Raw genomic sequence first — 23,667 nt, 5'->3', positions numbered from 1 at the left:
TCTTCTAGCAAATATATTTATTCATGATTTCAGGCCAGTTAATCCGATGAACTAATTTATTCTTATGTGATGGTATTAATGAATTGATGTCTTATTTGAGCAATGTCATATGTTTTAAGAATGTATGGTTCCAAGCTCTTGAGGGAGATACATTTGTAAGAGATGGGGGAAACCCTCCAAACTCTTCACATCATACCTTCTACTACATCTACATAGAGGCTGAAATACCAACGATACTAGTTAATGGTCTGTCTGGCGCCATGTTGCCTTGATTGTCCAGGTGTAATTGAATAAATAAAGATAATATGTTGGTGGATCATATCCACATTTGACCCTAACAGTTTGTAAATGTGGAGCTCTGAGTCCAATTCAGTAGTATGAGGACATAAAATGTGAAAAAGGAGAAGCAGATGTGCTAGGTATTAATGAATATACAGAAATCAGCATCATTCCTAGTAGGTGTTTAAAAAATGCTTGTTTTTGAACCTGTACCCATTTGTTTTCCCTGCTTGCTATAGAAGAGTAATAATTGCATCACAATAAAATGTAGGTGTCAAATTTCATGTAGTTCTCTGCTTGGGCAGCTTCCTTAGGGTCCCTGAGTAGCTGTCTAACCCCCTACTTGTATGCATACCCCTGCTCCAAGTACCAATAAGCTCTATTATTAGGAATCAGATATAATTTGCTCAGTTAACTTGGATCCTAAATGAATTACTTTCCCAGTTTTCTCACCCCAGTTTATGGATGACTGGATGCTGGATGCCAGCCACCTGCCCGGCCCCATGATAACTGCCTGTTTTCTAATCTTCTCATGAACACCAGGGGTCTTGGTTTCTTGGCACTGGATCTTTCATTTTAGTGACTGTTGCATTCTGTACATCATTTTTGTGTGTAGTTTGATCTTTTAATATAGACATCCCTTTGTGTTACTGTTTCTCTATTTTCTCACCCTGCAGTTTGTATTTTATAATCCAGTATTGATTTTCAACGGATTCAGTGTTGCCTGTGCTGCCGCTGTCAAATCGTGGTTATAAGAGAATCATCAGCCAGGTTTTATAATACTTTCTGTCCCTCAGTAATCTCTGGATTCTTAGAACAAACATTTTGGATTAGATTTCTTGAGTTTGTGATTGATATGATCGAGAGTTGACGAATTATGAAAACATGATACTTATGGGTGGGATTTTCTTTAGTGATTCAGGTTTGGTATATTCGGATTTTTGGATAACAGACTGACAGTTTTATTTGCATAATTATAATCAGCATTGTACATAGAAAGGATACGGCTACTTTTTGTTAAATCCACATTTTCTAAATATCAAAAAAGGGAAATGGAGTGTAAATCAATTTTTGTATAATCTGTTTGAAACATGAGTTTTATTTGCTTAATATTACAGCTTTGCCCCTCTTCTGTAAGTCTTCTGGGATCCTGTGTAGAAGCTGTTCTCATTGAACACCAAACAGTTAAGTCCATTCTCTGGTACTAGCTACAAATTCAGTTTCATATTCTACTTAACAATTTAGGCAAACTGAAATATTTCTAGATGGTCTACTTCTGTTCATATAAAAACAAAACTGGATTTCCAAACAACAGCAACAACAACAACAACAAAATACAGACCTGGGCATGAACCTAGGTTAGTTAATACTGGCAGTGCTCCCTATAGAAAGAGATGTATTCTACATGTCCTGCCTAGAGCAGTTGAGAAAATATAGATGAGTGTAGTGAAAGTCAGAGAAGATTTATACAAAGGCAAGAACAATCTTGTTTTTGTTAAATCACCAGAATTTAGCTCAGTGGTGTGCACGGAGTAGTAATACATATTGGTTGAGATCACTAATAACATACTGATAAAATTTTCCCCTGCTCCCCTTTCAAGTCATACGCAGTCAGGTGTGTATTTATTTAACTTCTTTTAGGCTTAGGGTATAACACAAAATACGCTTGCTAAAAAAATGTTTGCTGTTACAAAGCTTAAAAATAACCAGCAAGGAGGAGTGGAGATAGGAACAATAATGAGAGATAAAATACTGCAGGAAATAATTCTAAGCCCAGTGGTTAAGGATGAGCGTGTTTTGGCTTGAATCCTACTGCATTACTTAGAGTCTGGATGACCTTCGGGCTAGTTACTTTACCTATCTGTGCCCTAGTTTTTGTCTTTGTTTATGGAATAAGAATAATAAAAATACTTTGTGAAGTTATTGTGATGTTTAAATGACAACATGTACGTAAAGTGCTTGGAACACTACAGCATATTCCTCATTTGATCATTACTCCTTACATTCTGTCAGCTTCAACTATTTAAACGGAAATTCGATTCAAATATATATCATTAGAAGTTTAAGGGGCAAAAATGGCAGTAGAAGGATAGGAAGGAAGGAAAGAAAGAAGGAAGGAAGGAGGGAGGGAAGGAAGGGAGGGAAAGAGGGAAGAAAGGAAGGAAGGGAGGGGAGGAGGGAAAGAGGGAGGGTAGGAGGGAGGAAGGGAGGGAAGGAAGGAAGAAGGGAGGGAGGGAAGGAAGGAAGGAAGAAGGAAGGGAGGGAGGGAGGAAAGGAAGGAAGGGAGGGAGGGAGGGGAACTAACAGCAAAAGCAAATACAGTTATTAATTAGGAGATTTTTTTTGAGAAAACCATGTTTATGTAGAAATATATGTTTCCTGCCTTTTTAATACACTGAAGAAATTGTTAAGAATGATATATTCTATTTAGAGCACTTATAATTTGAAGACATTGGGGGACCTTTAGAGATCTTCTAGTTCAAGGACTGTCCTTTTATTTTTTTCTTTTTCTTTTTTATTTAATTTAATTTATTATTTTTTTTGAGACGGAGTCTCACTCTGTCGCCAGGCTGGAGTGGAATGGCGTGATCCTGGCTCACTGCAACCTCTGACTCCCTGGTTCAAGCAATTCTCCTGTCTCAGCCTCCCCGAGTAGCTAGGATTAGAGAAATGTGCCACCACGCCCAGCTAATTTTTGTATTTTTAGGAGAAACGGGGTTTCACCATGTTGTCCAGGATGGTCTCGATTTCCTGACCTCTTAATCTGCTTGCCTCGGCCTCCCAAAGTGCTGGGATTACAGGCATGAGCCACGGCGCCTGGCCTATTTTTTCCATTTTTTTTAAGTGACATACTATTTGGATGAAAAAGAAAAATGCAAGACTGTACCTAGGCAGGTACAGTTTAAAAGCACTAATTGTGTCTACCTATTTATTCAAAGAATAATTAGACACAGTCAAGTAATATGACTTGTCCTAAATCACACAACTTCCTAGATACCCAGTCTGGACTATTAACAAAGCACTCTTTCATATATAACATTCTCTAACTTGACTTTAGTTACTTAAAGTATTTCCATACAGGAAGCTATTATTTAGATAATAGGAACATCTCATTCTTTAGGTAAAGTTGTTTTGGTTCCCTGCTTTTTAGTTAACCAAGGACTCTAGAAATGACAGGTAACGTGTTCATATTCATCAACTTCACTGGACACATTTAATATTAGTCAATGGCAACCTGAGTTTCTCCACCACATTTAACGAGCATATTAGAAAATGCAAAGAGCCTTACAAAGAAAATGATATAATGGTGTTTTTCTAGGTATGATGTCTATTAGAAACTATAATGTGATATTCTACTACTTTAAAATAATAATGATTGACTTATTTTGAGTTTTGTTTTACAGTTGATCAGTAACCAATTTATTGAAGCCGCGTTAGAATAGTAAGGGCTTAAAACCCAAATGGATTTGTCTGCAGGCTTGCTCAGGGACAGTGTGGTATACAGTCACTCAACCAAAGGTGGCTCTGAAGAGACTACATTTATGTTTTTAATAGGCTATAAAGTAATTTTAGAAAATTATTTTTTAACTTCCTTTAATTGTTTAATCAGCCTCTACATTAAAGAAAACTGTTAATTTCACTATAGTTTTAAAAATCCCTGAAATTATAAGACCAAAATACCTAGTAGAATATGTACTATTATAAATTGCTAATTGATTATGGTGAAGGTCCTAATAATGCAATGATTTTCTTTTAAAGAATGAATTCTTGGGTCACTTGTCATACATTCACCCATTTGTGATTTAAAATCAAAATCTTACAACACATTATAAGTACTGTATAGTTTAGTCTTACATTTTTTCCAGGCCTGCAATCTTTGCCTGTTAATTGGCATATTGAGTTCTTTTCCACTTAATATAAATATTGATATAGTTTGCTTTAAGACTATCAGGTTAGTAATTCATTTTTATTTGTTCTGTCTGCTTTTGTTTCTCTTGGATTATTTTAAATGCAATTGCTTATTATTGAAATATATGTGTAATAACATGGACTAATGAAAAACAGAGATCCCAAAAATCATAGCTTTCTTATAAACAGGCAAAAGCAGCTTGAAATTTTGTTGTTAGAATTTCCATGTACAATAGCCTTAAACATTTTGAACATCTATGAACAGCCATAAGTTATATTTGATAACCACATGAAAAATATTCTAAAAAATTTGAAAAAATATCGAAGACAAGACTTTATCAAATGAAGAGTCATAACTGCTTCCCAGAGAAGAGTGAATATAAAAAAGATTTTGATTATTAACTAATATATAAATTCTTATGAGTTACACAATTACAATAGTATTAGATTATTCTAAATTTAATCTGAAAGTGTAACCAGATGAAGGAAAGTTAGTAACCATTTTGTGAGCACTTACTGTTTGCTGATCATTGCATTCATTACCTAATTGTATTTTTAAAATAGAAAACTTGGTACAAAAATAGTTAGAGCATTAAAATAAATAGGTAACAAAGAAATTGACCCCATTTTTTAAAATCCCTGATTATGTGATAAAATAGATGACTCAAATATATAGACAAGAGTTTGGACTATGTAAGAATTGTTACTGTGATAATTTGTCAGACATTCCTATAAAAATCCATTAACCCTCATTTATACCACATAACTGATAAATTACAGATGGTTTAGAGACCTAAGAGTAACATATATAACATTTTAATGAAAAAAGGGCAAAATATGACTTATCTCTGAATGAGGAAGGATTTATAAGCTTATGTGTAATAAAAAAATCACCAAGGCTGTACAACCAACCACTGTGTTGAATGCTAATCGATTGAACAATGTTCAGATTGATAAGTATGCTACCTCAGATATCACCAAGATAAATAGTTTACTTATTAATACATTACACAAAATTTCGGAGCAGTCAACATACAAGGCAAAGAGATGAGCAGTATTTTCTAGTATAAATGGAGGTTTATTCTTTGAGTTAAAGTTCCTCACCAAAAGATACAGAGCTGCAGAAAATGACACCTGACTAAGTGATGATTACATTATTCATTCTAGAAGCCCAATTGTAATCCTCCAGACCTGCCTCTGTGTATGCATACATATGTTTATACGTCTGGGGTACTTCATTTCATAACCTAGTTTGGATATATTCTGGTTACTGCTTCAGCTGTATGGCAGTCCTCATTAATCATTTTTTATTTTAGTGGAATAAGAATAAAGGTCAGTTTCCTAGAAGCAATAGGAAGATATGACAACAGAGAGACCAGATAAAAGGCTTTTGCTACAGTAGAGTACATTTGTTATGTACTGAACTTTGATTTTGCATCACTTTATTTTCAAAGCCATTGCCATCTACCTACATAAATCAAATAACTGGTTGTGATAGATGTTGTATTCATTGTTCAGATTACCCTTTTTCAGAGTGATTCCCCAGTTGCATGGAGTGTGGTTGCTTGGGCTGACAGCTGAATAACTCTGCATGGATGTCCCTCAGTCAAGGATATGATACGCTCCAGGTTATGCTTCTGCCCTGGAGGTCTTCCTCCAATGAGTGGTCGATAATAGGGTCCCAAGACATTCTCCATTACCTCATTCTGGGACTGCTCTGGAAGGTCATCTTGCAGCCTCTGGGGGGGAACAGGCTGAGGCCTCTGTTATACTCGTAACAGTTCATCCTTGCCTTCTGCCCAGTTCTGCTTCCCTTCTGCCCAGTTCTGCTTCCCTTTCTTCTTGGGTGTAACCCTCCTGCAGTAACCTGGCTGCAAAAAAACATCTCCAACTCAGAATCGGGGAATTTGATCTACAATGGTAGTCACATTCATGATGACATTCCAAATCTTGGAGATATTGTCTCAGTTTCTGTTGACTTCTGAAACAGGAAGCAAACTGTTGTTCTTTGTTGAAATTTTGGTGGTAATGTGTGAGAAACTTTTAGAGATTCCTTGCTTAGTGTTTGAAATCATTCTCAGCATCTTGTCAAGCATTAATAGAGTTTTGAGGCATAAAAATATAAGTCTAATCCTCTATTTTTCTCATTTTCACTAACATTGTTGGCATGGCTATAATGAATATAATATGTGTGCAATCTGGTATGAAATTTGGAGCATTTGTGATACATAAATTCTCATGATTTACTTTCTTTAGATAACAGAATAGCCAAGTGAGATGAGCCTCAATTTACAAAATGCCTGAAACAAAAATGTCAACATGTAAAATGGCTTGGTAATTCATGAATGATTTATTATTATTTTTCTGAGTTTTAAAAAAATATTGTATAGACTAGTTAGGAAATACTCATATTAGGTTTCATGTTAATTTTCCAGTGGCACAGAGATCCATGCATAGATAATATTATTAGAAATCATATACTAAGTTATAATTAAGTGATGAAACCATAGGTGGCACAGTAGTTCAGAAGTATAATAGAGTAATTGTAAAGGATTGGTGAAAGAGCAGGGACTAGCTCGTTCCTGCAGGTTGAATGTGAAACATTTTGATTCCTGAAGGTTAATTGTGAAACATTTTGATTCCTGAAGGTTGATTGTGAAACACTTTGAATGTCTGAAGGACAATGAACATTATTTTTTAGGCATTATGTAGTTTTAAAGGATTTAAGAATTGGAAACATGTGAGAAATATATAACAGATTTAACAGTAATATGTAAGTGATCTGGGAGAGGAAGACAGTGGTGGAAAGACTCCATTAAGAAACAATCTCAATAATGTAGGAAAGAGACTTGATAATTACATTCTCAATTCTTTTCAAAATGTTCACAAATATGTTTACATTTATCATCGTTTGGATTGATTCCTAGGGGTAACGATTGACATGCATTATCTCAGAGCATTGTGTACCTGGCACACCTCCTGTAGATAGCTGGGAATTGGCTTCTTTAGTCTCAAAATTTTTATTTTATTTTTTTTATGGATGCTGCATGGGTTCAAATCAAAACAATCACTGTAGTCCACAGATTAAATATATTGCTTTCCCCTTATCTACATTGCCTCTAAGTTTATCACAGGAGCAAATTAAATTGGTTTGGAAGTATTTATACTTTATAAATCCATGTTGGTTCCTACCTAGTACCTCAAGCTTGTGCAGATAAGTGAAAATTGATTAGAATTCACAACTGTCCATCAATCTACAATTATAATTGTCCATTTCTTACACAAAAGACAAAGTTTAACCTCTACTGTGACGGAGAGACTTGCTAGTTTGTTCTAGCTTCCTTAATTAATTTTAGAAACATTATAATAAGTAGTGGCACTAGGAACAATATTATCTAAGAGTTGCCTAAGTACCTGTCCACAACACAAATTTTAATATTATATATATAAATTGATATATAATCTTACCTTAAATTACTTTCAAATTGCTGTCATTGTTTGGTTGTTCATTGTAATTGAATTAGTTTGGGTAATCCATTTAGCCAGTATTTCAAAATTGATTTGATTAGTATCTGCATTCATATTTCTGTTGTTTTAGATTCCATATAAAGGGCTCAGCACAGTGCGTGGCACAAAGGAGACCTTCAGCTCTCATGGTTGCCTCCCCAGGAACTAGTTTTCCTGCAACACTAACATAAGGTTTTAATTAAACAACTCCTGTGACTAGGGTTTACCTTAATTTTGTGGTCTTGGAGAAGAGGTTAAAAACAATCTGTGCTACTTGAAAAAAAAAGATTAAGCAACATAGGTGCATTTTGATTATTGACTTCTTTGCTTGGCTTTTTATTTCTACCTTTCATTTAGAATAATATTCAGATATCTTAGAACACAAATATTTTGCATTTTAAATTTACTTCAAAGTTAAGATTTATTTTTAAAACAAAACAATGGGAATGTATGCAAATAAGACTTTTTTAGTGAGAAGTGTGATGTATTATTACAGTGTACTGAAGTGTGAAGAGCTTGATTTATAACCTTGGATAGTTAACATGAATAAATCATAAATTACAACAGTGAGCTTCTTCTGAGTTTTAGAATACCTTATTTTGCATATAGTCTGTATGAATTTGGCTGAACAAGTGGTAAGCTTGTTGTTTGTATGTGGATATGTACATAAATATTACATGATATATAGAGATATATAAGCATACATACATAGTATTTTATATATTAACTTTTGTCTATGCAAGACTCATATTAAGAATACTGTTTTATCACAAAAAGTAGACACTCATACAAATATGTGATTGAACAGAATGGAAGATAGATTTTTTTTTCCTTAATCTACAGGTGAGAGTAATGTATGTCTTTGAAATTGATTTTGTTCAGAGCCCACTTTACTGGAAAGGCATGAATGCTAAATCCAACTTTCACATTGGAAATCCTTCCACAGTGACAATGGTGTTAACAGATTAAAGATGAGAAATTTCATTATGTGGCCAGTAGTACGTTTTCCTTGTAAGTTAGAACAAAGCAACAAACAAAAGAAACCCAAATGATTTTATACTCTTGAACTAAGTTCTTAGTTGGGTTTCCCTTTTTTGTACCTAGATCTAATCAGTCAAAAATAGTAAGGGTGGGTTGGAGTAGGAAAAGATATTTTCTAGATTTGGAACACTTCAAAGAGTTTAGTTATTTCTCAGCTAAGCATGACTCTTGAAGCTGATAGAAGATCACATGAAGGTTGGGGGAGTGGACAAATCAGTGGGAATAGCATCAAAGCAGTATGACTAAAAATGAAAAAGGAGAATTAATGATAACTTTGGAATATTTTCAAAGTTGAAAATGTTTTTTCTATGACAAAGGTTATAGTTGAGGACACTTGCAACAAGAAAAAGTAAATATATGATGAGCACTTAGCCATGTCTGAGACTGGATTCTGAGACCACAAGTTTTTAAATAATTCATTTATTTATTCAAGAAGTTTCCTGAGAATTAGCCGTCTAGGCCCTGAGATTGTGGGCGAGAACAAAACAGACAGCACTGACTTGTGGAATTTGTATTCTGCTGGGAAGAAGTAGGCAATTAAATATTCATGAGTATAATATGTAGTATTATTATATTTATAGTCGGCAACTACTGAACTCTGCTATTCTATTTCATTCTATATTCTGATAGTGGGAAGTAGATAATTAAATAAATATTTATAGGTGTAATAAATAGTATTATTATATTAATAATCTGCAACTTCTCAGCTATTGTATTCTATTCTTTACTTGATTCTAAAGTAAGAATAAATGTTCTCAGAGAATAATCCTACATTATTTTATTTATTTATTTATTTATTTATTTATTTATTTGGAGACAGAGTCTCACTCTGTCTCCCAGGCTGGCATGTAGTAGTTTGATCTCCGTTCACTACAACATCCGCCTCCTGGGTTCAAGCGATTCTCCCACCTCAGCCTCCCGAGTAGCTGGGATTACAAGCACCTGCCACTATGCCCGGCTAATTTTTGTATTTTTAGTAGAGAGGGGGTTTCTCTACATTGCCCAGGCTGGTCTGGAACTCCTAGCATGAGGTTATCCACCTGCCTTGATCTCCCAAAGTGCTTGGATTACAAATGTGAGCCAACATGCCTGGCCGACCCTACATTATTTTAAGAAATACATTCTTTTTACGCTATTGAGCTGTGTGAAATTATGAAGCCTATTACTTCAGAATGAGATGTAAAGCATCTTTGATCAATAAAAAAGAGGATATATATGCTTGGCTATTCATAAAATAATTTTCATAAGTAGTAGTGATCATATCTGTTCCATTCTCTTGACTTCTCCCAAATTGTCCACTAGTTTCACATATATTTAAAGTAAAACAAACCAGGTATTTGAAGGATATATATATATGTGTGAATGACACTAAAGGTGCTCAGTGACTTACTTATTTAACCGGGCTTTATCCCATACTTATTGTCTGTTTTTCCTGTGTAGCAGAAGCAGATAAAAAGTTTGGAGAAGAAGTAAGTACAAAATGATATGTGGCTCAGATAAAACCATGGGCGGCCATTTTTTATTCTAGAACAGGAAACTGAGAGTTTTTAAATGCTATATTTTGAGGTGGGTCTTGAAATATACGTAAGAAGTCATAATGAGAAAATGGAAAACACTTTTCATTTGTCAGTTAAAATTCAGTCATAAATGTATTATGATATGGTGAAAATTAGGGAGTTGTATACATCAATTTTTCTTCTAAATTTCTTTTTGAGGTTTGATACTGGTACTGCCTCACTTTTGTAGGAGTAGGCTGTTTTTCTACCAATAAATATCTTTTTATACATGTTTTCATGTAATTCTTTTTCGTCTTTTAAAAAATGTATACTTATGATAGTTTTTCTAAGGTATGGACAATAATACGTGTTCAGTGTGTGTGTTCTTTTTAAATTAATTTATCATGAGGTACTATTCTTGCCTTTAAATTTTTTTCAGAATGGGATTCAGTGACTATTTCCATTATTTTTTTAAAAAATCAATCTCCCTTTATTAAAACATGATTTGAAAATTTATAATTCCCCAACTTAGTAATTTTTTAACATGTAAAATAGAGTTATTTAGTAGTTTAAAAACTTATTTCACAAAGTTGTATTGTAGTCATTCTCAAATATTTAGGGGCTGGCATCTGGTAGTCATAATGTTTAACTTACAAGATTATAAATAATTGATTATTAAACAAAAATTAATGCAATGTTATTTTTATTAAATCACTTACCTTTTCATACATTAAGAAAAAATGGAGAGAAATTTAAAATTAAGATATTTCTATTAGCTTATTCTTTCCTGTGAATGCAATTTTAGTACCAGAACTCTTAGCTTAAATCATGTAACAGTTATGTTCTGCAGCAGCTTGCTTTGAAAACCTCTGTTAAAATGCAAATTACATATTGTTAAATAATGAAAATTTAATCAAATTAATTGGCCTTTAATTTACAGTTTTAATCCCTCCTGACTTGTTTCTTGTTCTTTCTGTCTGATCAAATTCAGTATATTATTCTACGATGAGACCTGAACCAGCAGTTAGGATTCATGCTTTCTGTTTTAAAGTTTGCTACTATGTGCTTGACCTTTAGGAAAATTATTTAACAACTCTTATTTTACTGACATGTAAAATGATTCGATTGGGTACAATTGAATTTTTTTGATCAGTTATTCCTGAAGGCCTTGTGTTTTTGTATAAAATCACAGATAGATAGATAGATAGATAGATAGATAGTTGCAGCCGTTTGGCCTGGGGTTCCTAATCTTGAAAAGTGAATAAACAACCATTGATTTTTAAAGTTTCTTCCAAATCTATAATTCAGTCTTTTTGGAGATATTTAGGTATTGTGAAATGCCTTTTTGCTTCAAAGATACCAGGACACTTTTTGGAGTTAGTATGTTTGCAGATAGTAACTACCTAAAAATAGATTGTATATAAAAGTGTTCTTTCCTTGTTTTAATATGTAAGGTATTTTGCCTAATGATTTTGTTCCACTGTTATTTAATTTGTACTTATTTCTTAGGAAGTAAGAATAAATCATTTTATATGTCCATAAATGTAAATATTATTATTTAACTTTGTTATAATATAAAAAATGAAAAACTTATTTATTTCACCTATAATTTATATTTTTAATATTTTTAAATCTCAGCTAAATGGGTTATTACTTTGATGCTTGTTTTTTAAAGAGATTTATGAAAAACAATAGTTTTTATTAATAATTATTTGATGAGACAGATTAATATATTATTAATTTTAGGACCAGAAATAACATCTCTAGTGTTGTACTAAAAATATACTAATTATATATATGGTTTAGAAATTTACTATTAGATAGGCCAATAATATTCTTGGTTCCCATGATTTGTCATAGGAGCAACAATTTCAGAAAATAATAGCAACAGAAATAGGCAAATTTCTGAAATTTGACTCCCAGATGTCAACTTATTGTAACTTTTAAATAACAAAAATATAATGCTTTCTTGCCAAGAAACTAAATTTACCTTATCAAATTAATCAACACAGATTGTTTAGGTAGCTAATATTTGTGAATAAAATTAATTTAAAATTATATAGGAAATACATTTTAGGTTATTAGGCATTTATTTATTTTTGGAACCCTGTTTTTCTAGATGTTCTCTAGATAATTTATTTTAAAATATTTAAATTTTGATGTAGTCTGCATGATACTAGGATCTCAAATTTTCAGTTCCATATATTTTTCTAACTCCTATTTACCACATTTTTCTATAAAGCATTTAACACATTTAAAATGTAATCAATGAATGCTTATTCAAAAATATGTTAATGTTTTGTGACAAATGGAGAGTAATTATTTTCTTAAGAGTTCTGTTGAATATTAAACAGAACCCCAACATTTAAGGAAAAGATTATTTTCTTCACATTCTATTACATAATATATAGAGAATTTTTTTTAAATGTGTACTTAAGTTTTCAAAATATATGGTCAAAAAAATTGTATAGAAGTTGCGTTGTAAATTATTCTTGTATTCCATTCATTTGCTATTTAATTGACAAATATTTCATGATATCTTATTCGGTACATTTTTGGTCTTTGGTTTATAAATATTAGTAAAAAATAAATAAAAGTCTTTGTCCTCCTGGAATGTGTATTTTCTGGCTAGAGGGACAAACAATAAAAAAAATACATTAGAAATAAAATAATAGGACATTTAATGAAAAATGCTATGGAGGAAAATAAGATACAGAATCTTGTATGTAAGATATTAATAAATGTGCATTTACTATATCTTCCACATTTTCTTTAGTCATTCATCTGGTAATGGACTCTTAGGTTGATTTCATATCTTGAGTATTAATAGTGCTGCAGTAAACATTGGTAAGGAGGTATCTTTGATATATTATTAATTTCCTTTCCTGTGAATAAATCCTCAGCAGTTGGATTGCTGGATCATATGGTGATTCTATTTTTAGTATTTTGAGAAACCTCCATACTGTTTTCTATAATGACTGTACTAATTTACGTTTCCACTAACAGTATGAGTTTCCTTTCCTCCACTTCCTTGCCAGAATTTTTTTTTTGTCTTTTTGATAAAGTCATTGTAATTGGAATGAGATGGTATCTCACTGTGGTTTTTTTTTGCATTTCTCTAAATATTAGTGATATTGAGCATTTTTTTCTTCTTGTAGTGCAACTGTGCAAAACTTCTGGATCATTTTTGTAATGTATCTGTTGGTCATTTGTATGCTGTCTTTGCCTATTCAGATCCGTTGCCCATGTTTTAAATGGATTATTTGGGTTTTTTGCTGTCAAGTTCCTTGTATATTTGGATATTAGTTCCTTGTTGGATGAGTAATTTGCAAATATTTTCTCCCATTCTACAGGTTGTCTCTTCATTTTGTTGATTGCTTCCTTTGCTGTACAGAACTTTTTAGTTTAATGCGATCTCTTTTGTCTGTTTTTGTTTTTGTTGCCTGCATTTTTGAAGTCTTAGCCATAAAATCTTTGCCTAGAACAACATCCTGAAGCATTTCCCCTATGTTTTCGTCTAGTAATTTTATAGTTTTGGATCTTACATTTAAGTCTTCAGAGCTGATTTTTGTATATGGTGAGAGATAGGGGTCTCATTTCATTATTCTGCATATGGATATCCAGTTTTCCCAGAACCACTTATTGAAGAGGGTGTCCTTTCCCCAATGTATATACAGTGGAATACTATTCAGCCATAAAAAGGAATGAAATTCTGTCATTTGCAGCAACATAGATGGAACTGGAGTTTATTATATTAAGTGAAATAAGCCAAGCACACAAAGACAAATATCACATTTTCACTGACATGTGGAAAGGTTGATTTCATGGAGGTAGAGAGTAGAATGATAATTAACAGAGACAGGGAAGGGTGGGAGGGGGATGAAGAGAGGTTGATTAATGAGTGTATTAGTCAGTTCCCATGCTGCTAATAAAGACGTACCTGAGACTGGGTAATATATAAAGAAAAAGGGGTTTAATATACTCACAGTTCCACATGGCTGGGGAGGCCTCACAATCATGGTGGAAGGCAAAGGAGGAGAAAGGCATATCTTTCATGGCAGCAGGCAAGAGAGAAGCCAAGCAAAAAGGGAAACCCTTTATAAAACCATCAGATCGGCTAGGCGCGGTGGCTCATGCACGTAATCCCAGCACTTTGGTAGGCCGAGGTGGGCAGATCACCTGAGGTCAGGAGTTCAAGACCAGCCTGGCCAGCATGGTGAAACCCCATCTTTACTAAAAATACAAAAATTAGCCAGGCGCGGTGGCAGGCACCTGTAATCCCAGCTACTCGGGAGGCTGAGGCAGGAGAATTGCTTGAGCCTGGGAGGCAGAGGTTGCAGTGAGTGGAGATTGCACCAGTGCACTCCAGCCTGGGTGACAGAGTGAGACTATGTCAAAAAACAAAAACAAAAACACAAAACCATCACATCTCGTGAGACTTATTCACTACCACAAGAACAGTATTGGAAACTGCCTACATGATTGAATTATCTCCCGCTGGGTCCCTCCCACAACACGTGGGAATTACAAGAGCTACAATTCAATATGAGATTTGGGTGGGGACACAGCAAACCATACCAATTAGTACCAACAAACAGTTAGTTAGATAGACGTAATAAATTCTAGTGTTTGATAGCACAGTGAGGTGACTTTAATTAGCTTTATAGTATATTGTATATATCAATATAGCTAAAAGACAAGATTTGAAATGTTCTCAATACAAAGAAATAATAAGTGTTTGAGGTGATGGATGTCCTAAATACTCTGATTTGATTATTACACATTGTATGCATATAGCAAAATAACATATGTACTCTCTAAATATATACAATTATTTTGTATCAATAAATAAATATAGAAATATTCATATAAACAAATAATCTTATACACCAAAAATATATCTTAAAGAAAAATAGTTATTTCTCAAAAACAATGTGTATTTACTAACAAAATGTATAAATTTTATGCCACAGACAAAAGTGAATTTTAGTTTATCTGCTCATGTTCTATTGTATATGAATTATATTTATAAACTCATCACATTAAATATTAGGGACACAAAAGCAACCTTATTAGCCACCATATTGAAAGGATCTATAGAAACACTGTTGTGTAACAAATAAGACCCAGGCTGGATCAATGACTTACTCCAAGATTACAGCCAGTTTCAGTCTCATGCTTCTTAGCTGGAATGTGTCAGCTCAGAAATGCATTCTTATTTTTTTTAATTCATCTACCCAGAAAGACTGCCTTTTCCTAATTACTTAAAATAGTTAATTACAAAATTCAAACAAAAGCACTGAAACATCTTAAGCACTTTTTATTAACTGTACAAGAGATAAAATAAAAATGTAATATTTATACATGTAATTAAATAGCATCTTGTTATAAAATTTAAACCTGACCTTTCATTTTAATAGCCCTTTTGCAAACCTGGTAATCTCCACTGAATGCATAAATGGAGACAAGAAAAAACAATAACCCCAGTGTTTCCTATTTGGGCTGAATTTAGAATTAGAGTAAGTTACAGCCTATGTATTGAGATTTCAGGGGAGCCAGAAAGCTTCTGCATCCACTAATCTCTTACTTCGCTCTTGCATGAAATCTACATTAAGATCAAATCTTGTCTTTTATTAAAATACATATGCTCTTGGGAAAGATAACAACTCGAGTCATAGCAGAACTTTAGGTGAGGGGGCTTTTCTCATTACTTTCTTATTCTGGCAGGTAAGAAGTCAGAGTTTGAGAAAAAGGGGCTGGTAAAGGAGAAGGAAAATATTAGATTGGAGACAATAGCTCCAGAATAGGAGAGACTGGGTAGTGATCTTCTGGATACGTTGGGCTTGGTTTCATCTTGTTCACATGAATCAGCAGAAAAATATGTACTAAAACATAATAAACTAAAGATATGATGACTTGATTGTGCTACTGTCCCTTAATAAATTATCTAAGTGTCAGTTAACAGAGGTCGTAATACAGCTGAGTATTTTAGGCAAATAAAAAAACTACAGAAAGAGAAGATTTATGAAAAGTTATATTGATAGTTTTACTTTAAGCTTGGCCAAGTACATTGGGCAATCAGCCTAGCCAGGCATTACGGTGTTACTCAGGATAAGTGGCTATTGTTCCGTGTGTGTAATGGATATACAGTACCTGATTCTTGGCCAAAGGAAGAGAACCAAAGCTAAATAGCACAATCCCTGCATCAAAGAGATTAAAGATTAGTCACGTTTGGGCCTAGTCAGAACTGCTTCAACAGCCCAGTGCTCAGATGTTTGCTTTTTTCCACCTCCAAGGTCTCTGCTAGAAAAATAAAAGACCAGTTACAGATCTAACAGTCTTCTAAAGGTGAAATAGGTTAAAAGTAAAGTGAATATAGAAAGTAACAAAAGGATCAGACGTGGCCCCTCTTAATTTTCCTAGTTTCTAGATATGGTTAAAGGGGAGGAGCAAGGGGTGTGTGTAATGACCTGCAATAGTCAGACATAGTTACACTAAAATGCGTTTGTTGTTCATCTGAAGTTCAAATTTCACGGAATAGCTTTCTATATTTGTCTGTTCTCACATAGCTATAAAGAACTACCTGAGCCTGGGTAATTTAGGGAGAAAAGGAGTTTAATTGACTCACAGTTCCACAGGCTGTACAGGAAGCATGGCTAGCAGGTCTCAGGAAACTTACAATCATGGCAGAAGGCAAAGGGGAAGCAAGCACATCTTCACATGGCAAAGCAGCAGAGACAAAGTGAAGGGGGAAGTGCTATAGACTTTTAACAACCAGATCTCTTGAAAACTCACTCACTATCATAAGAAGAGCAAGGGGGAAATCCGCCCTCATGATCCAGTCACCTACCACCACCTCCCTCCCCCAACTTTGAGAATTAGAACTGGACATGAGGTTTGGGTGGGGACATAGAGCCAAACCATATCACCTTAGTTTTTTTTTTTTTTTTTTTTACATGCTAAATGTGGCAATCCTACTTTAAGAGCACAACACTCTAAAATTTTATCAGTGATACATTGAAAAGAAAAAATATAGGAAGATAATAAATACGGTACTTTACCTTGAAAAACACCTGAAGTTTGCTGTGGAAGTGGGTGTCAGCTTGTGAGTTATTATGAGGATGGGGTGAGTATGAGGGTTATCTGAAATTAAACAAAAGTTGTAACACCAGATGTGGATGGGCATGGATCACAACATACGCAGTGAATGGAAGTAGCTGGTAGATATTTGAAGATGTGTTTGTGCATTTTGTGTATTTTTCTGCAACTTGGTTCAGTAGGGTTCAGATTTCTTTGAACACTTACTGCAGGGCTCAACAGACATTCCCCTAAAGGGCCAGAGAATATCTCTATTACAACTACTCAGATCTACTTAACACATGAAAGCAGCCAAAGGCAATTAATAAAAATAAGAAATGGTTTGGTTGTCTTCCAATAAAGCTTTATTTACAAAAACAGGCCACCTACCAGGTTTGCATAGTTTGTAGATCCATGACTTAGTGTTTCTTGCCCATAAAAGCTCACATAGCAAATGGAAAAGTAGCGTTATCCTTATATAATTCCCTAACACATCAGTTGCTTTGGAACAAATTTACATTTTCAAAACAAGTGTTACAGTAGAACTGACTATAGTTTTTAAAAGTTTGGCATGTTAGAATAAAGGGGTATATAGGCATATGGCAAAAGGGTGAAACTCAAGAGTCATTAATGTCTGTCTTAAGAATGTAAATGTGCAGAGTTGTTAGCTGGGACACGCTAAATCAGGCTCACTCAATTGACCAGGATTTTTTCATTTCTAAAATTTAACTTTTGGTCTGTATTGTTTCTGTATATGATATTTTGAAGTATTAATTTACTCCAGAAATCTCTTGCATTTAATTCAGACTTTTAGAAAATTTTTTAATTAAAGTTCAAAAATCAGAGTATTTAAAGTATGTTTCTATTATTAAAGAATAATACATAACTAATATGGCAATTTCTACATAGTCTATATGACATAATACCCATTTTAATGTTAGGATCAGGAATATGAATTGCATATAACTGATATGGAAGATATTCTTCAGTTTTGACCATTTGATTTGAAATTGCTTCATATTTTATGCAGAGTATTTGTTAATTATCTGTTCCCCAGAAAATTAGTTAAGGACGAAGCACATAAATTCATTTTCACTTTACTGCCTCTTCTCAGTCAATGGGTTGTATTTATGGCATATTGCTTGAATGCTTCTGGCAATTCAACAGGCACATTAGTCAGCAGAACATTATAACCGTTTCTCTTACATCCCTACCTTCTGAATCTCAAACTGAACCAAAAAACTTTGGGGTCTCCTTCAGAAATGTCCATGATAAATTGTTTTGCTCAAGAATGGGGTCCCGCTGCCAACCACGGGATCCTGATGTCAGAGTACATTGGGAAAATAAATTTAAGTGAATTTAAAATATTGTGACTATTTCAGAAGACCCATATAGTTGATGAAAAAGCCTAGTTAATGCAACAGTTTAAAGTATATTGTGTATCAATTAAAATATCTTTAGGTACATTTATTTTATAAGCGTAGACATATGAAAGTATAAAAATACAAGAATATGCCAAAACTTTAAATACCATTTCATTTATTATTAAATATTTTGCCATACTAAAGTTAGTATAGCATGTCCAAAGGAAGATAGGTAGGCTTTCATGAAATATTTGTGAGAAGGTTTAAAAATAGTTCGTATAGTTCTTAGAAATTGCTTCATTCTAGTTACTCAGCTCTGAGTTACTCAACTCCAACACAGTACACAGAATTATGTCTAAATATAATTGAGATACAATCGCAAAGTCATATTGGTCCTCATTCTATTAATAATCAAAATGAATTTATATTGTATTTTACCAAAAGAAAAAAATATACTTTCTACCTATGTCTTCTATTTTTTAAATTAAATGTTAAAAGAAAATATGCAATAATTACTAGAATGTGTTTATTTCTGACTGCTAAATGATAAGAATTTTGTCTAAAATTAATTTTTCTGTTGATAAGTTTGTCCAACATGGACAAACCGACATGGTTTATCTTGGATACTTGGACTGACTCTGGATTTTAAAATTATATATATATGTGTATATATATATATATGTGTGTATATATATATACACATATATATGACTCTTATATTGAATATATATTTTTGTTATATAATCATAACAAAATACAAATAATCCAACTCATGGCTGGGCGCAGTGTCTCACACCTGTAATCCGAGCACTTGGGGAGGCCGATGCAGGTAGATTACCTGAGCTCAGGTGTTCGAGACCAGCTTGGGCAACTCGGTGAAACCCCATCTCTACTCAAATACAAAACATTAGCTAGATGTGGCGGCATGAACTTGTAATCCCAGCTACTCAGGAGGCTGAGACAGGAGAATCACTTGAACCTGGGAGGCGGATGTTGCAGTGAGCTGAGAGTGCCATTGCACTCCAGCTCTGGGCGACAGAACAAGACTCCATCTCAAAAATAATAAATAAATTAAATAAATAAGTAAATAAATAAACAAATAATCCAACTCATTTTTAATGTGAAAACTTGAGTGTATTTTAAAGTTGATAGTAACATTTAAAATAATTTCCACTACCTATTTCCTTTCAATCTAATTTCTGGATTATCCCCAGTAATATCAGAATACAAATTTTAGAAAAATTGTCATCTCTAAAATGACTGCAAAATGTACATTAACTCAGCATACGCTTTTGCTATATGAAAAGATAGCTTTTTAAAAGCCCTAAACATTTTGTATTATTAGTATTTAATATAGGTACCAAGAATAAAATGTTCATTCTATAATTCCATTGTAGATATTATACTTTGTCTGGTTTGCTAGAGCAGGAGGATGAATAAATCAGATTATGCATGAATGTATTTTACATTTCTTTATTCACGCCATTATATTGCCAAAGAGTGGACCCGGTACTATTTGGAAAATCAAATATCGTCAGGAGATTGTAAGTTGTATGAGGTCAGAGATTTTTCCTGTTTTGTTCCTGCTCTAAGACTTACCATGTATGGTGCAAAGTAGGCACTCAATAAATATTTGTTGAATGAATGAACACCATCTTTCTGTGCTGATTAAACTGAGAATACTTTGGAAAATTCTATTGTATATCAATTAATAAAATGGGATTAAAAATCAAACAAACTGCAGCTTGAAGGTCAGCTTTGGTTATTTTAGACAAACTCCTAGATTTGTTTATTTTTAATCTTGAGTGTCCACATTAATGAAATGTGGATGATGATACCTAAATTATAAAACTATTGTAAAAATTTAATGAAAAAAATATGCTACAGGTATTTAGCCAAATGCACAAAACATGGAAACTACACATTTTTAAAGTAGCTATTAAAAGTAACTATGTATGAATTGATTTATTCATCAATATGTGATAAGTACTTGTGACACCAGGCTCTGACTTAGGTCTTGTGGATGCTGAAAATAATAGGACACAAGCTGAAAGAGTTCAGAGAAAAGCGGAAAGAACAATTATATAAACAACTAATTATAATACCAGTGTTTTTAATGTTCATAAGAGAAGTGTAAACATTAAAATGTTAAGGCATGCATTTTGTTTTAGATATGTTTTGTTTCAATCTCTTTTGAACAACAATGTCAAAGCTTATTGACCTTCCTTAAAGCACGTGATAATATTACTGTTGCACTTGACATTCACGCTCTATTCTTGGAATTAATTTTATGGTACTATAAATCATACATTTAAAGGGTTTCAATGCTTAACATAGTGTCTGATACTCTAGAAATATATGTTGAATGTTGAATAAAAGAATAAATTAATGAGAAGTCTGATTGCATTTCAGATGTGGGTGTGTGTGTGTCTGTGTGTGTGTGTGTGTGAGAGAGAGAGAGAGAGATGAAGGGAGGGAGAGAAATAAGTGAAGACTGAGATAGATATAGGTGAAAAATAATAACTTTAAAAACTGTACATGAAAAGCATTCTCATTTAAAGTAGAGACACTATGAAGGGGATTTGATCTCTGGTTTTCTTATCAAAGTTTGTGTGAATATAGCTAAATCACTTCATAATTATTTGACACCTTATTATCCTGTTTGTAAAGTTTGATTAATTTTCAGTAGTACAGATGAAATAATTATCCTTAATTTAAGAAATTAAATATTGATGCAAAATGCCTAACTACATCAAATTACTTGTTCTTTTCTTCAAACATCTATTACTATCCTTATAAAATATTGCTTTTTAAGAATTCACATCTTAATATAGTCCTATGTATGTATAACTTACAATAATTTGGCATTAAGTAATTTAACCTATATAAACTTATGTTCTGACAAATTTATACACATATTGCTTTCTTTTATTTGTGTGCTAGGGTGGCAATAAATAACCATTCTCTAACAGGCTTTCCCCTGTAGACTTTATTGTCATAAAAATCACTTTAGGCCCACATCTCTTTAAATCATTGCAGTCTGTATTGCAACAGGTGGCTGCAAAGGAATTAAACATAAAAGGAAATAAAAGCAACGTAAAAACCCCATTGTTGGAAAACAGTTACCACTGGCATAATTTCTTCCATCCGATTTCCTCAGCTTCTACCCGTATAGCTGCCACAGTCTCTTAAGCAATAATAAGGCAACTTTTTGTAAAACCATGACTATGCTTTACTACTAGGCTTATAAATACCAGGTAGCTCAGCTTCAGCATTTTTCCTGACTTTGTGGGTTTGGTGACTCAGTATGAGGTGCAGCTGGAAATCCGGTACTTGATGGCTAGAGAAGGATCTCTTTTTTCCAACAGATCTGCTTTTGTCATATCAGCCTGAAAGGAACCATTTTTCTCTAAAAGTCTTTTTCTGAGTGTCCTAAATAGTGTGTAATATACAGGATGATTAGAGTTTAGATAAGATTTCATTTTATCAAAGCCTTAACCTCAACCGAGTTAAAAATTCTTTCCCTTTGTCCAAAATAATAGCATCTTATGAATGTGCATGTTACAAATAGTGGAGAGACAGAACTGAGAGTCTTGCCATAGAGGCTGGAAAATAGGACTAAGATAATTATTAACAATTGTGAGACACCATGGTTTCTTGTTTAATGGACTTAATAAAAAAGGCTCTGTTCCAGTGGCTGGCATAAAGAGAGTGAATGTTGTTTATCAGAGTCTACACCACAGACTCAACCAAGGGAAAAAAAGACGTCTAGTTTGTCCGCTTTAGTTTTATCAATATAACCACTCCCTTCTATTGACAGATCTCCCCATTTCTCAAGTAATAGGGAAAATGAAGGATAAAATTAAAATAGGTTAATAAAGTATATATAAAAAGTTATAATTAAACTCTTCTTATTTTGTGTGTGTACCTTGAGCCAGACTCAGAGCTCTAGACTGTACGCTCCACTTGTCTGGGTTTAGTCATATGACTCTTTCCCAGCTCCAGGAACCATTAGAATATTAGAATTTTCTATGTTCTTATTGGGAAGCCCACTACTCATATACTTAATTGACTCCTACTCAGTCCCCAGATCTTAGAAGGGCAGTATTGCCTTCTAGTTTAAGGTAAGGGCTCTGGAGCCAGCCTGCCTGGTGTGAATTGCTCTTTTGCCTTTAGGTGATTTTGTGACAGTGATGTATTGTTAGGAAATTAATTGTTTCATGCCCAGTTTCCTCACCTGTAAAGTCAACTGATAATAACAGTGTGTTACCTAAAGAATCATTATGAGTATTAAATGAATTAACCTTTGCCAAGTGTTTTGAGCAAGGACAAGCACATAGTAAGTATTCAGTACCGGGAAGCCATTTCTGACTAAGTAAAGACTTTTGTTAATAAGCTCTCATGACCCATGTAGTTCTCCTTAGACGCATTGGTCAGTTTTACTTTGTGTGTGTGTGTGGGTGTGTTTTTGTGTGTATGATTCAAGTCTGTGTTTCCAGTAGGGGCCTGTGCTCTCTCAGACATTTCAAGTCTTGTTTTACATTAAAATTTGCTTTTACACTATCCTAACAGCATTTTATTCCTTGTTGTAAAATGTTAGGATAAAGAGAATAAACAAATTTGGCCATATGAATCTTTTAAGGTCTAAATGTTCCCTATTTTCAAGGTCATTTATAGTTTACAGCGTAAGAATGTTGCACAAAATACAAGTGCCAAGGGAACAAGTAGTATAGAAATTCATTTAGGGCATAGTTATGGATGACTTACTTGAGAAGTCAAAGATAATTCCAGGGTCTGAAACTCTATATGCATATGAAGTCAAAGAAGACAATAGGTTTATGTCATGATTGTACCCCAATAATAATTAATTTTATTATATTTAGTTTGTTTTAAAAACAAAAATAAAAACAAACTCCCAGCACTCTGAAGTATTATTACTTATGCTTTCTATCAGCTGGATGCTTTATTTATGATTATAGATTTTACACACTGAA

General features: G+C 33.4%; 1 protein-coding gene across 23 annotated transcripts in view; it reads left to right on the top strand.

Moving 5' to 3' along the window:
• The window catches only part of ADGRL3 (adhesion G protein-coupled receptor L3), an 849,533-nt gene that overhangs the window by 239,347 nt on the left and 586,519 nt on the right, over nt 1-23,667 (top strand). The window lies entirely within an intron of this gene.

The sequence above is a fragment of the Pongo pygmaeus genome, chromosome 3 (assembly GCF_028885625.2).
Source record: "Pongo pygmaeus isolate AG05252 chromosome 3, NHGRI_mPonPyg2-v2.0_pri, whole genome shotgun sequence".
Taxonomy (NCBI): Eukaryota; Metazoa; Chordata; class Mammalia; order Primates; family Hominidae; genus Pongo; species Pongo pygmaeus.
Note: the sequence above shows the minus strand (reverse complement) of the source record. Positions and strands in the feature narration are given on the sequence as shown.